At 37.0% G+C, this 18,136-nt stretch overlaps 1 protein-coding gene across 1 annotated transcript in view; it reads right to left on the bottom strand.

Annotated features, from left to right (window-relative positions):
• RARB (retinoic acid receptor beta) overlaps positions 1-18,136 on the bottom strand; it is an 802,273-nt gene that overhangs the window by 735,562 nt on the left and 48,575 nt on the right. Inside the window, exon 2 of the mRNA XM_069088506.1 lies at positions 8,031-8,109. The gene's annotated coding sequence lies outside the window, so the exon portion shown is untranslated. The remainder of the gene's footprint in view (positions 1-8,030; positions 8,110-18,136) is intronic.

Here is an 18,136-nt window from a genome sequence, read left to right as displayed (position 1 = left end):
AAAAAATAAGAATAAATCATTATGAAGTAACATACATCTCCCTAATTAGGGATACCGTTCCTCAAAAAACGGCTCAATTTGTTACCAGAGTCATAGTCCAAGCTTTACCAGAAGAGGTTAGTCAGTCAACAGACCACTTACTTACCACGTAAAGCAACCAGGCACTTTCTATGTGCTAGCCACTGGGTTAAGAGAATGGCATGGCCAATCATGTTTGTATTCTGCCATTTAACATCTTTCTGAAGGGCCAACCTCTAAGGACTGGCCTCTAAGGTCCCTTATAGTTATTAAGCTAAGATCCTATGCTTTCTACATTCAAGCTAAGCTAACATTGTAGCAATAACAAATGATAATGAAAATGATGTTAATAATAGCTAGCATTTATACATAACTTTAAGGTTTGCAAAGCACTTTACTCATATTATCTCATTTGCTCACCATAACAATCCTGGTAGGTAGGTAAAATGAGGAAACTGAGGCAGTGAGTATTTAAGTGATTTGTTCAGGGTCACACAGCTAAGAAGTGTCTGAAGTGAGATTTGAACCCAGGACTTTCTGAGTCCAGGTCCAGTACTCTATCCACTGCGCCACCTAGCTGCTGTAAGAAACATCTAATTTGGAAAAGGGATAACAGAACACAACAAAGATGCCATATCCTGAATTCTTCTGCTGAAGGAACCTTCGATTTGGAGTCCAAAGATCTGGGTTCAAATACTACGGTACCTCTGTCATTTAGTGCCTGTGGAACCCTGGCACTGAAGTAACTTCAGTAACCTTGGATACTTTAGTGCTTTGAGCCTCAGTTCCCTCATATTCCTCATAAATAACCTCTAATCCCATGCCGTCTTATTGTCCAGAGCAAAACTCAAAAGCCTTTTCTACACATACTCCAACTACAGCGGTCAGACTTGGCATTGACTCAGTATTAAAAGGAAAGGAAGGTGAGAACTCCCCGACCTTCATTCAAACGACTACGACAAATCACAGCCCTCCCGTCCTCCAAGGATCCAATGCTAACATGGGAGACGTCCAGCCCCTCCATTCAGGTGGGGATCCAATAGCTTTGTGCTGTGCTCTCTCCAGTGGGGATGTTACCTCCTATCCCATTGACTTCAATGGACACCTCTTCACTTGAAGCATCTTACTGAGTCCCATTCGCCCTCCCTGGGGATGACACCTTATCTTGAAAAAGCTGAAACTAATGAAAGGCATCTTATGGTCAACTTCAGTTCAACAGCAGCCAACAGTCCTCCTCCCTGCCTCCATCCATTCTCTAATAATGCTCATGATGGTGAGAGCCGACATTTCTATAGCTCCTACCATGTGTAAGGCACCATTGCAGGCACTTCACAAATATCTCGTTTGACCCTCACAGCAACCCTAGGAGGCAGGTGCTATTATCATCATCTCTATTTCACAGTTGGGTAGATGAGGAAACAGAAGTTAAGTGACTTGCCCAGGGTCACACAGCTAGCCAGCATCTTAGGTTGGATTTAAAGCCAGGTCTTTCTGACTCCAGGTCCAGCGTGTTACCCACTGTGCAATGGACTCCATTTTTTATGGACAACTTCAAAGGGAATCGGCTTAGGCATTATAGCTATTTAACTCATCGTTGAAGGAGGACTCTTGCTTTCCAACACTGAGACAGACATTTGCCAGTATGACCAACATCCTAGACTTGTTTCTCAAGTACAGAATAAGAGTGATAAAAATTGTTTTAAAATGAATAAATTTTTTTAAAAGACACAAATGAACAGTTGCCGCCCTCAAGGAGTTTACTTTCTGCTGGGGCTGGGGAGATAAAATCTGTACATGGATAAGTGGCATACAAGGGAAATTGAGGAAGGAGATGACACTAACAGTTGAGGTGATCAAGGAAGGCATCATGGAAGAGGTGACAACTTGATGAGGCACAAAGGAGGGCAAGAATACCAAGAAGCAGATATGAGGAGTTCATTCCAAGGATATGAGAGAGATTATGCACAGACTTGGAGGTAGAAAATAGAAAGCTGAGTTTAGGGAACAGCACCTCAGGTAGTTTAGGGGATTAGAGAGGGCACAAAAGAGTAATATAAAATAAGTCTGAAAAGGAAGGCTGGAATCAGAGAGAAAAGGGCTTTCAATCACAACCTGAGGCATTCATTTTTTTATCCAATAGGCAATAGGGAGCTACTGAAGATTCTGGAGCCAAATTTGTATCTTGGATTATTTTGGCAGCTGTCTGGAAGATGGATTGGAGGGGAAAGAGGCTGAATCAAGGACATCAATTTCTTTTGGAGATAGATGGTCTAAAGTGTTGTGATGACTATATGAAAGTAGACAGATATGAAATATTATGGAGTTAAAAGCTACAAGAGAGGACAATGAGGTAGGGGGTGAGGCATAGGTAGGAATCAAGGGCAACTGGAGGTTGCAAACCAAGGAGACTAGAAGGATGATGGTGACCTTGACAGAACAGGGGATGGGGGAAATCATTAGTTTAGGGGAAAACATAATGAATTTTGTTTTTGGTATGTTGAGCTTGAGATGCCCATAAGGTATCTAGAACAAGCCATCCAACCAGCAATTAATGGGGTTGGCCTGCAATCAGAAGAAATATTAGGGCTATATTATTGATGTGGAATCATCTAGTTAGAGATGCTACTTCAACCCAAGGTAGTTGATGAGATCTTGGGCAGAATTGCAATGCTGGCGTTTTTAACCTAGGATCTATGAACTTATTAAAAATTTAATAATTATGTCTCAATATAATTAGCTTCCTTTGTAATACCAATTATTTTATCTCGTGCATTTAAAAATATTGTTCTGAGAAGAGGTCCAGAAGTGTCTTCAATCTACCAAAGAAGACCACGAAACACCAAGAGTTAAGAATTCCTGGTATAAAGAGACAAAGGAAAGAAAAGAAAGATGGGAGGGGAGGTTAGAAAACCAGGGAATAGCAAGAATCAATAAGGCATCAGTTACGGGTCAGGTTCTGTGCTAGGTTCTGGGGATACCAAGTCAAAAATGAAATAGTAGAGGTGGCTAGGTGGCACAGTGAATAGAGCACCAGCCCTGGAGTCAGGAGAATCTGAGTTCAAACGCGGCTTCAAACACTTAACACTCACTAGCCCTGTGACCTTGGGCAAGTCACTTAACCCCAATTGCCCTGCCCTCCCCCCTCCAAAAAGAAAAAAAAAGAAATAGTTACTGCCCTCAAGGAGCTTATATTCTATCAGGGAAAACAGCATGTCCATATAAAAATATGTGCAAGGTAATTGGAGGAGAGGGTGTGATCCAAGGAGGATGCACTATGAAGCTGGGGGTCAGTTTAGAGGGTAAGAAGAAAAGCTAAAATGGCCCAGGCTGACTTTGGAGGAAACCTGCGCTAAAGAGGGACTATCTCTCAGGATCTCCGACACCCCTGGAAGTGCTCATTTTATACAGAAGTCAAACAACCCTGTAGTCTGAGACCAGAGCATGCTGTATGACCAGGACATACAGGACACCGTGAACCCAAAGAAGTGCCTCTCAAGGCAGAAACTCCCGGCACCTGCCATTGTCTTTTATCAGCATTTTACAGGCAGGGAAAGTCATGACAAAGCCCATGATGCTTCCAGCTAGAAACATCTGTGGCTCGTTAGCACAGTTGGGCATCCCCTGATGCTGATAAAGCTCCGGTCACAGGTTCAGTCCATGCAAAGGTCTGTGAGTGCTGCTTTCTGTCAGACCCACAGGCTACACCTGCCCCCCACCCAGGCCAGCAAGCTGTCCCACAGATGTGAGCAGCTGAGTGACTAACTTTCAAGGTCCCCTAGAATCCTTCTTCACCCCACATAGTCAGACTTATTTCACACTGCCCCTTAACCTTCTTGATCTTGAACAGGGAGTTCACACAGTACACAGGTGAGAGCACAAAATTTAAGAGGGCTTGTGACCAGATCCCATTTCCATAACTTACTTCCTGGGTGACTTTGGGCAAGTCACTTAGAAGCAACTAATGACATAGTGTAATATAGTACATGGAGGACAGGACTTGAGGTCAGGAAGAATTGAATTCAAATCCTGCCATAATAGTGTGTGAGTCTGAGAAACTGATGATTTCTTTCAGTCTCAGTTTCCTCTTTTGTAAAATAGAAATGATAAAAGTATCTGTGTCACAGGTTTATGTAATGATCAATTGAGATAAGCCTTGTAAAAATACATTGCAAATCTAAAGCCTTGATATAAATGTTATCACCATCACCATAATCATCATTACTTTTTTGCATCAGTAAAGTTCACATGTTGGTCTAGATGCCTTTAAAGACCCTTTCAATTGTAATCTGGGATTCCATGATTTTTGTTCTTCCACTAAAATTCCAAGTTTATTCCTGCCTCTTCACCTTATTATTGCTATTACTATTACAAATACATTTATATGATGTTTTAAGACGTACCAAACACTGTCCTCCATGTCATTTTCCTTTCTATTCTCCTTCACGCACCTACATCCTACCCATTTTCCAAGTTCTCCTTCAGATGCTCCTTATCTATGCAGCCTTCACTGACTTCTGATCTCATCCTATCACACTCATTCCATGGGTCCTGGCTAAATATCCTGACTTCTCTAACACCTAACATTATAAATAGCTCTGGATAAGCAACCAAAGGCACAGCATAGTACAGAGAATAATAAAAACAGGGTCAGGAAACCTCTGCTACAAGGTAGACTGCCTAAATCAAGTCACTTCTCACCTTTTTTCTTTTACTTCTCTCTTTTTTGCTTTCTGTAAAATGAAAAGGATTAGCAGAAGCCATCTCTAGGCCGCCCTTGAGATCGACGGGTCTAGGTCTTTCATTTCTTTCACATGCCCACAGCAGCTAGTAAACACTCAAGAAATCCTTGTTTATTGATTGGGTAGGAGACGATGGATGGATGAACACAAAGGCATTTCCAATGTTAGCAAAGTCATGGAAAACACATGCCCTCTCAGCTTCCTCCAATGGATCTAAATCTTGCTGCTGTGGGTACTCTGTCTGATGGTACAGATCACTATCCTTCCGAACCTTACCATCCCATATGATACATGCCCTCCCATAAATTCTCCCCCCAACACACATTTCTTAGCATTGGGGATAGGTATGGAAGACATACCTTGAGGTACCTTCATTATTGCTACAATTCATGATGTCCTTTATGCTTTCAATCAGTCAATCAACAACTAGACTTCTGCATAATTCCTAGCTTGCTGTGTAATGTCTTGAAACCTGCCCAGTCCCTCTCCTTTGCTTTTTCAATCACCTACGACCTTAGCATCTCAGAGATTTTGGTATAGTCATGGTTCTCAGTCATACAGTAACATTCCTTATCAATATCAATGCAGAGCATTTTACATTGGACCCAAGTGGTGCCTATCATAGAATCTTAACTTAGATCAACAAGAGTTCCCTCTACAATGCTTTGTGAATCGTCTCTTCAGTCCTGATTTTTTTATGACGCATTTTAAATTTGCTACAAAGTTAACATTTCTTAAAAAAATTATAAATCCTTCAGCCTATATGATGAGCAAGGCATAACAATGTCAGAAGGAAGAAACCTTGAAGTCTGATGTTCTCGAACTACCACCATATCAATTCTTCAAATAAAGTCTTGCCACAATTTGATTTTGCAAAGGTAAAACATAAAAAATTCACTTGTCAACAGAAAAAATTCTCAATGTGTACATTCTTCATTTCTTTTAAGTTCACTAAGTTCATACCATGTACAGAAAAATTCCTCTTTTTTGTTTGCTTTTGTTTTTTGTGAACATTGGGTCTCCCTTTCTTATTCAGATTGAAAGTTCAATGGCTCCTAATAGGCCTGATCCCATGACTGATTAGCACAGGAGTTCCAACCTGTGTTGACTCTCCTCCTCTTGGCTGTCTGGTAGCCTTCCATTTGGCTTAGATAATACTGGTACAGGACTTAATGCAAACATTCAATTGGCTTTAGCCCTACCACAACTCAGAACTCTCAAGCTTTATCAATCCGCCAGCCTCAGCCTCTTTAGTAGCAGGGACTTCAACACAAGAGATCTTTTGCTACAGTAAAGTCTACAGGCTTATTACCTAAGTGACAAATGCAGAGGACATGAACACAAATTTTAAGGGAAGAAATGCAAACTATTAATAGCCATCTGAAAAGAACACTCCAAAACACTAATAATCAGAGAAATGAAATGAAAACAACTCTGAGGGTCCACCTCACCAAGTATCAGGTTGGGAAAGATGACAAAAAAAAGAAAAGTGACAAATGCTGGAGGGAGAGAAAACAGGTATATTAATGCACTCTTGGTGGAATTGTCAACTGATGTAGCCATACTGGAAAGCAATTAGGAACTATGGCCCCAAAGCTCACCAGTGGTGAATACATTTTCACGTAGAAAAACCACCATTAGGTTTATTTTCCCAAAGCAAAGAAAAAATGAAATGACACATACATACAAAAATATTTAAAGCAACTCCTTTGTGGTGGCAAAGTAATCATAACTGTAGGGATACTCATTAATTGGAGAATGGTTGAACGATTCATAGCACATGAATGTGATAAAATACTATTGTACTATAAGAAATAATGAAGGTGATACATTCAGAGAACAATTGATATAATTACAATATTGCAAAGAAATGATACCTCTACAAAAAGGGAGAACATCAAGGCAGAAAAAATAAGCGGATAAAAGTATATTAGCACAAACACGTTAGGTAAAAGTGCCTTGGTAAGTACTGTCTGAACTTGCACCTTGAATGACTTATCCAAGGTCAATAATTTGCTTAGGTCTCTTTGTGACATGGCTTTTGAGGGCCAGAAAAACAAAGCAATCACAGAGTTTAGAGTTGAAAGGGGCAATAGAAAGCATGAAGACCTATCCCATCCCTTCCACATTCTCCCTTACCCAGAGAATCCTCCTGAAAGAATCCCAGAATATCATAATTGGAAAGGCTCTCAGAAGTGTTCTAAGACAACCCAGACCTGAAAGGGTAGACAGGATCAGAATAATTGTCATCATAACTTGTATTTGTACAATACTCAAAAGTATGCAAAGTGTTTTATTATATAATAGAATAATATATATGTGCTATATGCTACATATTACACAGTATATTATTTTATTATAACATGTGGTATATGCAATATTATATATATATATATATTATCTTATATGAGGTAATCACAAAAATTCTGTGAGATAAAACCAATTGTAGTATCATCTTCATTTTATTGATGAGAAAACAGGCACAGAGAGAGGAAGTGGCTTAAGCAGGATCAAACATTATGTTGGAATTGAAAATCAGGGATCATCTGGCTCCAAATTCAAGGCACTTTAAACTATACACTGCTCTGTCACATAATTAATATATTTTATTAATATTATTGTCCCTCAGCATCACTGATGCAAGGTTTGGCAGCTTTTATGTTACCTCTGACGATTTCAAAAGCTCTCTGAAGATGATGATAGCTCATTCCAGAATTATGAAGTTCAATCCAAACAGAAAAGGTTCTTTCATGTCTCTCTAGTACATTCAGAATTGAATGGAGGGTTTTCTATCAAGTCCAGAAAATGTAATTTTGTGTAATGAATTAATACATGCACATACACATGTCAAATAAATTAGATAACTAGTTAAGAAATATATATTTAATCACAATATGTTTGCAATTATACAGTAATAAAATTATTCATCACCTAAATTCATATTATACCTATGGACAAGTCTTTCTTCCATAGGGAGACACAGAAAGATCGTTCCTTAGACACTCCATCCATTCCCTATCTATCTTGCCAGTTTCCTTCTTTCTCAAAAATGAAACAACCTCCTGTCTCTCAAACCTACACATTCATCTTGTTCCAAGAAAGACTTCAGAACGACACCTATAGATTTTCTTTGCTCACTTCCAGACAATAAGGTAATTCATAAATTGGAAAGTGGGAGTGGGAGTGGGGTGGGTGAGAAGAATTCAAAGTAAGATCATTCAACATAAGTTTTGGGTGAACAAGGGAATTAATATGGACTAACTATGAACTTACCTCTGGTCTGCAGATGCGGAAGGCCAGTCATGAGCTGAGAAGTGTAGGATATTGCCCCTTTGTGGGCTTGATCAGCATCCTATAAAAAGGAATTTAGAAACACCCATTAATGGAGGGGCAGGCCAGGAAGCAACGGTGCTGTGCGCAGGGGCAGGCCAGGAAGTGATGGTGCAGAGTAGGCCAGGAGGAGGCCTGACCAACAAGGGGGTCAAGTCGTCCCACCAACCACAAAGGCCACTACCAGGCCTTTCAACAAAGGCTTGGGACTGGAAAGAGCAAGGTAAGAACCAAAAGCAGGGCCCCTGTCCAGGACAGCAAATACTCCTGGGACTACCACTCCATAGCCCAGAAATTTTTTTAAAAGCCCCTATCAGGACCTCCAAGGACCAGGATGGCAGAGTGAACCCAATTTGCTCCAACCCCACCTCTGACCCAGAAAACATAGTAACTATTGCCCCAGGTCAAAACCCTCAACAGTAAAGGCTTTTGAACCCTAGAGGAAGGGTGGGCCCTGCCTAAAAATGGGTAGAAAGCAGACTACAAAGACTCTGGAGTCCTACTATTTTCAGAGGGAGGAACCAAATTCAGAGGGAGACACCCACATCTGAAACATCAACAGGGAATGGGTCCCAAGCAAAGAAAGCTTTTCTAGATGAGCTCAAAAGGAACTTTGAAAACCAAATGAGAGAGATAAAAGACAAAATGAATGATTCTTTTAAAATTAAAATTGCAGAATTAGAAAAACATTATAATGAAGAAAACAACTCCTTAAAAAGAAAAGTGCATGATATGGAAAAGGAGCTCCAAAAACTAACCAAGGAAAATGATCTGCTAAAAGCCAGAATCAACCAAATTGAAACAAATAACTCTATGAGGAACCAAGAATTAGTCAAACAAAACAACAAGAATGAAAAATTAGAAAAAGAGGTAAATACCTCAATGGAAAAATAACTGACCTGGAAAACAGATCCAGGAGAGACAACCTGAGAATCATAGGCCTACCAGAAAATCATGATGAAAAAATGAGCCTGGACAACATTCTCCAAGAGCTCATTAAGGAAAACTGCCCTGAGATACTAGAACCTGAGGGTAAAATAGAAATCGAGAGAATCCACCAGACACCTGCTGAATGAGATCCCAAATTGAAAAGTCCTCAAAATGTTGTGGCCAAACTCAAGAACTACCAGGTAAAAGGGAAAATACTTCAAGTGGCCAGAAAGAAACAATTCAAATATCAAGGAACCACAGTGAGGATTGCACAGGATTTGGCAGCTTCTACACTGAAAGATTGGAGGCAGTGGAATTCAATTTTCCACAAGGCAAAAGAGCTCTGGTTACAACCAAGGATCACCTACCCAGAGAGACTGAGCATATTCTTCCAGGCAAAGAGATGGTCATTCAATGATATAACAGACTTCCAGACCTTTCTGATGAAAAATACAGAGCTCAATGGAAAATTCAACCTCCAATTACGAGATACAAAACTGAAATAGAAATGTAAACAAGGAAAACACACACACACACTGTTATTTAATAAGAGCAAACTGTTTATAGATAAGTAGAGGGTATGAGTATAAATTACACAAAATGACAATTTAAAAATCTTATTAAGGGCTACAAAGAGACTGCAATGGAAGAAGAAGAATGAATGAAGTGGAAAAGGGTAAGTTATGCTACACAAAGAGGCATAAAAACAATATAGCAGAGGAAAAGAAGGGAGGGAGATGAGTATTATATGAGCTTTTCCCTCATTGGGTCTGGTGCAAGGAGGGAATAACAACCAGTTAAGCACAGGACTCTATGGAGAAGAGACACAAAATGTATCATATTAGAGGGAAAGAGAGGAGGGAGAGGGGCTTCACATGAGATTTGTTCCTGTCACTCTTGGTGTGAAGAAAAAATAACATACTTCATTAAGTGTAAAAATATCTTATAGGCAGCAGGAGGGAGAAAGGGCTACAAAAGCGGGGGGTGGTTAGTAGGTAGGGAAGAAGTAAGGGGGAAGAGGAGGAAAAGGGAGGGGGGGCTGATAAGGCAATACTGAGGGAGGTGGTGGTCAAAAGGAAAACTATTAAGGAGGGGAAGGGAGAAGGGGAGAAAAAATAAAAACATTAACAGGTGAGGGAATAGGATGGAGGGAAAGAAACAGATAATAATCATAACTGTGAATGTGAATGGAATGAACTCTCCCATAATATGGAGGCGGATAGAAGAATGGAATAAAAGTCATAATCCTACAATATTCTGTTTACAAGAAACACATCTGAAACAGAGGAATACACACAGGGTAAAGGTAAAAGCCTGGAGTAAAATATATCATGCCTCAACTAAAGTAAAAAAAAAAAGAGATAGCAATCCTTATCTCAGATAAAGCAAAAGCAAAAATTGATCTAATTAAAAGAGATAAGAAAGGAAACTATATCCTGCTAAAAGGCACCATCGAGAATGAAACAATATCATTACGTAACATATATGCACCAAGTGGTATAGCATCCAAATTCCTAGAGGAGAAGGTAAGGGAATTAGAGGAAGAAATAGATAGCAAAACTATACTAGTGGGAGACCTTAATCTCCCCCTCTCTGAATTAAATAAATACAACCTCAAAATAAACAAGAAAGAAGCTAAGGAGGTGAATAGAATTTTAGAGAGGGTAGGTATGACAGATCTCTGGAGAAAACTGAATGGGGATAAAAAGAATATACCTTCTTCTCAGTGGTACATGGCAAATACACAAAAATTGACCATGTACTAGGACATAAAAACCTCACAATTCAGTGCAGAAAGGCAGAAAAAATAAATGCATTATTCTCAGATCATCATGCAATAAAAATAACATGCAATAAATGGCCATAGAAAGACAGACTAAAAACTAATTGGAAACTAAACAATTTAATCCTAAAGATTGAGTGGGTCAAACAAGAAATCATAGAAACAATCAGAAACTTCATTCAAGAGAATGATGATAATGAGACAATATACCAAAATTTGTAGGATGCAGAAAAGGCAGTTCTTAGGGGAAGTTTTATATCCCTGAGTGCATACATGAATAAATTGGAGAAAAGAGAGGCAAATGAATTGGGCATGCAATTGAAAAAGCTAGGAAAAAAAAAACCAAATAAACCCCCAATTAAATACTAAATTAGAAATACTGAAAACAAAAGGAGAGATTAATAAAATTGAAATTAAGAAAACTATTGAAATTAAGAAAACTATTGAATTAATAAATAAAACTAAGAGCTGGTTTTATGAAAAAAAGTAATAAAATTGATAGACCCTTAGTCAATATGATAAAAAAAGAAAGAAGAAAACCAAATTATGAGTATCAAAAATGAAAAGGGTGAACCTACCACCAATGAAGAGGAAATTAAAACAATAATTAGGAATTATTTTGCCCAGTGGTATGCATACAAATTTGACAATCTTAGTGAAATGGATGAATATTTACAAAAATATAGGTTGCCCAAATTAACTGAAGAGGAAGTAAATTACTTAAATAACCCCATCTCACAAAAAGAAATCAAACAAGTCATCAGTGAACTCCCTAGGAAAAAATCTCCAGGGCCAGATGGATTTACTAGTGAATTCTATCAAACATTTAAAGAACAATTGATTCCAATACTCTGCAAACTATTCGGGAAAATTAGTGAAGAAGGAGTCCTACAAAATTCTTTTTATGACACAAATGTGGTACTGATACCTAAATCAGGAAGAAATAAAACAGAGAAAGAAAATTATAGACCAATCTCCCTCAGGAATATAGATGCAAAAATTCTAAATAAAATATTAGCAAAGAGACTACAACAACTTATCACAAGAATAATACACTTTGATCAGGTAGGATTTATTCCAGGAATGCAAGGATGGTTTAATATTAGGAAAACCATCAGTATAATTGATCATATCAACCATAAAATTAGCAAAAACCACATGATTATCTCAATAGATGCAGAAAAGGCTTTTGACAAAATACAACATCCATTCCTATTAAAAACACTAGAAAAAATAGGAATAAATGGAGCCTTCCTTAAAATAATAGGTGACATCTATTTAAAGCCATCAGCAAGTATTATATGTAATGCGGAGAAGCTAGAAGCATTTACAATAAGATCAGGGGTGAAACAAGGATGTCCACTATCACCCCTCTTATTCAATCTGGTACTAGAAATGTTAGCAGTAGCAATTAGAGAAGATAAAGAAATCAAAGGAATCAAATTACACAAAGAAGAGACCAAGCTATCACTCTTTGCAGATGATATGGTAATATACTTAGAGAATCAAGTAAAAAACTACTTGAGACAATAAATAAATATGGTAAAGTTGCAGGACATAAAATAAACCCACAAAAGTCCTCGGCATTCCTGTATGTTTCTATTGAAATTCAACTAGAAGAGATAGAAAGAGAAAACCCATTTAAAGTTACTGTAGACATTATAAAATATTTGGGCATCTACCTGCCAAAACAAACCCAAGACCTATATGAACACAACTACAAAACACTTTTTCACACAAATAAAGTCAGATCTAACCAATTGGAAAGACATCAATTGCTCGTGGCTGGGTCAAGCTAATATAATAAAAATGACAATTTTACCTAAATTAAATTATATATTTAGTGCCATACCAACCAGTGTACCAAAAAACTACCACATAGAGCTAGAAAAAAATAGTAACAAAATTCATTTGAAAGAACAAAAGGTGCAGAATATCAGGGGAATTAATGAAAAGAAATGCTACGGATGGTGAACTAGCTATACCATATTTTAATCTGTACTATAAGGCAGCAGTCCTCAAAACTACTTGGTATTGGCTGAGGAATAGAGTAGTGGATCAATGGAATAGATTGGGTACACGAGATGTAGCAGTCAATGACTACAGTAATCTACTGTTTGATAAACCCAAAGAACCCAGTTTAGGGGATAAGAATTCACTATTTGACAAAAACTGCTGGGAAAACTAGAATATAGTATGGCAGAAACTGGGCGTAGACCATTACCTAATACCATATACCAAAATCAAGTCTAAATGGGTACATGATCTAGGTATAAAGGCTGATACTCTAAGCAATCTGGGAAAGCAAGGAATCATTTACCTGTCAGATTTGTGGAGAGGGGAAGACTTTATGACCAAACAAGAATTAGAGGGCATTATAAAATGCAATATGTATAATTTTTATTGCATTAAATTAAAAAGCTTCTGTACAAACAAAGCCAATGTAACCAGGATTGACAGAGAAGTGGAAAATTGGGAAAGAATTTTTACAACCTATGTCACTGATAAAGGACTTATTTCTAAAATACATAGAGAATTGAGTCAAATCTATAAGAATCCAAGTCATTTCCCAATTGCTAAATGGTCAAAGGATATGAATGGGCAGTTTGCAGAGGAAGAAATTAAAGATATTTATAAGCATGTGAAAAAATGCTCTAAATCACTATTGATTAGAGACATGCAAATCAAAACAACTCTGAGGTACCACATCCCACCAGTTAGATTGGTTAAGACAAATGCTGGAGAGGATGTGGAAAAATTGGAACACCTATGCATTGCTGGTGGAGTTGTGAATTGATACAACCATTCTGGAAAGCAATCTGGAATTATGCCCAAAGGGCTATAAATAATTTCATACCCTTTGACCCAGTAATACCACTTCTAGGGTTGTATCCCAAAGAGATCATAGAAGTGGGAAAAAGACCCATATATACAAAAATATTTATAGCAGCTCTTTTTGTGGTAGCAAAGAATTGGAAATTAAGGGGGTGCCCATCAATTGGGGAATGGCTGAAAAAGTTGTGGTATATGCATGTTATGGAATATTCTTGTGCAATAAGAAACAAGGAGCAGATGGACTTCATATTTACCTGGAGAGGCTTATACGAACTGATGCTGAGTGAGAAGAGTAGAGCCAAGAGGAATTTGTACACAATCACAGACATAATGTATGTGTGATGACCAACTTTGATAAACTGGACACTTCTCAGCAATCCAGAGTCATAAGTCAAACCCAAAAGACTCATGATGGAGAGAGATGTTTACATCCAGAGAGAGAACTGAGATTGAAACCAGAACGAAGCAAACTACCTGCCCTTTTTTGTTTTCTTGTTTGGTTTTGTTTCCTCTTTCCCATTCTTCATTCCATCTGTTACAATCCTTCTTTATAACCTGACTAATGCCTAATGTGAAAGTATTTGCAGATCCTATACTTGATTGTATGCCGCCATGGGTGGGGGAGAGGGGAAGGAGAAAAAATTTGAAACTCAAGGAATTGTGGTAATGAATCTTGTAAACTAAAAGTAAACAAATTAATAAAGATTTTTTAAAAAACAATGTTGATACTAACAGAATCCCAGTGGCAACATGAGCAAATGAGGGAAGCAAAGCAAGCAGAGCAACCCAACATTACACTTCTATTTTGGGGACTAAAAGGATCAAAGCATGGAACAGGAGGAAGACAGTAAAGTCAGAACTCCTGCACCAAAAGCTTCCAAGAAATGAACAATCTGCTTACAGGTCATAGAGGAGCATAAGAAGGATTTTGAAAACCAAATAAGAGAAGTGGAGAAAAAATTGGGAAGAGAAATGAGAATGATACAAGAAAATTATGAAATGAGAGTCAACAACCTGACAGAAGAATATAACCCCTTAACAAACAGACTCACTCAAATGGCAAAACAGGCTCAAAAAGGCAATGAGGATAAGAATGCCTTAAAAAGCCGAATTTGCAAGATAGAAAAGAATCTCTAAAACTAACTGAACAGAATCATTCCTTCAGAATTAAATTGGAGCAAATGCAAGCCAGTGACTTTATGAGAAATCAAGATACTATTAAACAGATCCAAACAAAAGAAAAAAATAGAAGGCAATGTGAGATATCTCATTGAAAAAACCACTGACCTGGAAAATAGATCCAGGAGAGATAATTTAAAATTTATTGGACTACCTAAAAGCTATGATCAAAAAAAGAACCTAGAAATCATCCTTCAAGAAATTCTCAAGGAAAATTGCCCTGATGTTTTAGAACCAGAGAGCAAAATAGAGGTTAAAAGAATCCACTGATCACCTCCTGAAAAAGATCCCAAAAAGAAAACTCCTAGGAATATTATAGCTAGGTTCCAGAATCCCCAGATTAAGGAGAAAATACTACAAGCAGCCAGAATGAAACAATTTGAATACTGTGGAAACACAATCAGGATAACACAGGATCTGGCAGCTTCTATACTGAGGGATCAAAGGGCTTGGAATAAGATATTCCGGAGGTCAAAGGAGCTGGGATTAAAACCAAGGATCACCTACCAGCAAAACTGAGCATTATGTTTCAGGGGAAAATATGGTCATTCAATGGAATAGAGGACTTTCAAGCATTCTTGATGAAAAACCCAGAGTTGAATAGAAAATTTGACATTCAGATACAAGGAGCAAGAGAAGCACAAGAAGGTAAACAGGGAAAAGAAATCATAAGGAACTTATCAGAGTTGAACTATTAACATTCCTACATGGAAAAATGATAATTGTAACTAATGAAAGTTTTCTCAGTATGAGAATAGTTGAAGGGAATAGAAATGTATATATGTGTGTGTGTGTATGTATATACATATATGTCTATATAGGAGGGTATATGGGCATATTAATACATAAGTGAGTATGTGTATATATGTGTACAGAAACAGAAGTGTTTATTGAAGCAAGACAAAAGTCTTTTAATAATATTCCTCCATCATCACTGCTTTATATAAGTAAGTGTGAACATCAATTTTTAAATTAAGCACAAACAAATGTAATTTCATAAACTAAAGTTTGTATTTGAGAAATTATTAGTAATATTCATTTATATTTTAGGACAAAAATATGTTTCCAGTTACAGATAAGTGACTAAATTTAGACAGAAGTAAAAATACTGATGACAATACAGCAGATTTTTCATTACCAGGCTATAGTACACCTAACTGACAAGAAAAAGAACATATGTTGAATCATTTTTGCAATATGGATTTACTTCTAATAATGATGATGGTGTGGAAAGGCCTCTTTGCTTAATTTGTAATGAAGTTTTGACTGCAGAGAACATGAAACCAACCAAACTAAAAACACATCTTAATACCAAGTATGCAACATACTGCAGTAAACTGAAGAAATATTTTGAATGACTTTTTTTTTACATTTTGGAGAGCTATTGGGGTTAAGTGACTTGCCCAATGTCACATGTCTAGTTTTTGTGTTAAGTGTCTGAGGCCAGTTTTAAACTCAGGTTTTCCTGACTGCAGGACCAGTACTTTATTCACTGCTCCACCTTACCACCCCTTGAATGACTTTTAAAATCTTCAAATAAAGAAAAACAAAGTTTTGGGAAATTTGTTACTGTCGATGAAAAGTATTTAATTGCTTCTTATGAAGCTTATTTAATTGCAAAAACTAAAACATCCTATGTGGGGGGTGGCTAGATGGCGCAGTGAATAGAGTACCGGTCCTGGAGTCAGGAGGACCTTAGTTCAGATCCAGCGTCTGACTCTTTAACACTCAATAACAGTGTGACCTTAGGCAAGTCACTTAACCCCAATTGCCCTGCAATCCCCCCTCCAAAAAGCAAAAACAAAAAAGTCCTATGTGATAGGAGAAATTCTTACATTACCTGCCGCTATTAATATATCAGAAATAGTTCATGGGAAAAAGTGTGGAGATGGAATTTGTAAAATTCCTTTATTGAATGATACTGTTTCTAAAAGAATTTCTGAAATTAATAATGGCCAATTCCAGCCGCTTATTACCAGGCTTAAGGGCAAAGTTTGTGATTCAGTTAAATGAAATAAATGATATTTTTTAAATGGCACAGTTGTTACTTTATATAAGATATGTTTATGAAGGAAGCATACATTAGGAATTGTTTTGTCACCATTTGGAAGGATGCATAAGAGGGAAGGATATATATATATATTTTAAAGTCAATGAATTTTTCACAAATGAAAGCTTATAGTGGAAAAATTGTGTTGGGATCTGTACTAATATTGCTGGAGTGATGATGGGCGAAAAAGTTGTATTTGTAGTATAAGTTAAAGCAAGTGGAAATTAACATATTACTTTTACTCACTGCATGATCTCTCAGGAGGTACTCATAGCCAAAAAAATATCACCAGAGTTAGATGCTATACTTCACAATAAAATTAAAACCATTACCTTCATTAAAACCTGTGCCCTTAACAGTCATTGTTTTAAAACCTTTGGAAAAACATGGACTCTGATTACAAAAGTTTATTACTACATGCAGAGATAAGGTGGCTCTCAAGACGGTGAAGTTTGAACAGATTATTGAAATGGAAAGATGAAACTATATTTTTGACTTGGCAGAAATCTAATTTTGTTAATTTTTTTTCATAACTTATGACTTTCAAAACTGTGCTTTTGTCAGATTTTTTTTTAAACTCAATGATTTAAACATGCCACTTTAAGGAAAAAATTATAACATATTTATGTTAAAAGATAAAATTGAAAGTTTTACATTAGTTACCATATGGGAAAATAGGGTGGAAATGATTCTTTAGAAATGTTTACAGCTACAGATGATTTTATAATCAAAAATAACCTTTCCAAAGATTTAATTGTAAGAGTTATAATTGATCATCTGAAGTGCCTTGAGAAACAGTTTCAGAAATACTTCCCTTCAAATTTTTATTCTAAAAAAACTAAATTGGGCTCATAAACTATACTCAATTGAAATAAAAAATGTCAGTCATCTGCTTATTAAAAGTTCAAGAAGAATTTGTACAGTTATCAAGGGACACAGGTTTAAAATTTGAGTTTCCTAAAAAATCATCAAATGAATTTTGGCTTGCAATTAGGGCAGAATTTCCAACAATTTCTGAAATGGCCCTAAACATACTTCTGCCATTTTGTACTACATATTTATATGAAATTATATTCTCAGCATTGATCATTATAAAATCAAAATACCGTTCAACTCTGAAAAATATTGAAGATGCTTTATATCCTGCAATGTCAAATATTATACTATGATTTAATTCTTTACATAAAAAATAAACAAATACATTCATCTCATTAGCATGCAAATTTGCTTTCATCTTTAATAAAATGATAAAATTACATGTTTATCAAATAA

Source organism: Petaurus breviceps, unplaced genomic scaffold, assembly GCF_028583685.1.
Source record: "Petaurus breviceps papuanus isolate PSGF00001 unplaced genomic scaffold, PetGlider_PUasm1.0 185, whole genome shotgun sequence".
NCBI classification, from domain to species: Eukaryota; Metazoa; Chordata; class Mammalia; order Diprotodontia; family Petauridae; genus Petaurus; species Petaurus breviceps.
The sequence above is the reverse complement of the archived record's forward strand: the minus strand, read 5'-3'. Positions and strand labels throughout refer to the sequence as shown.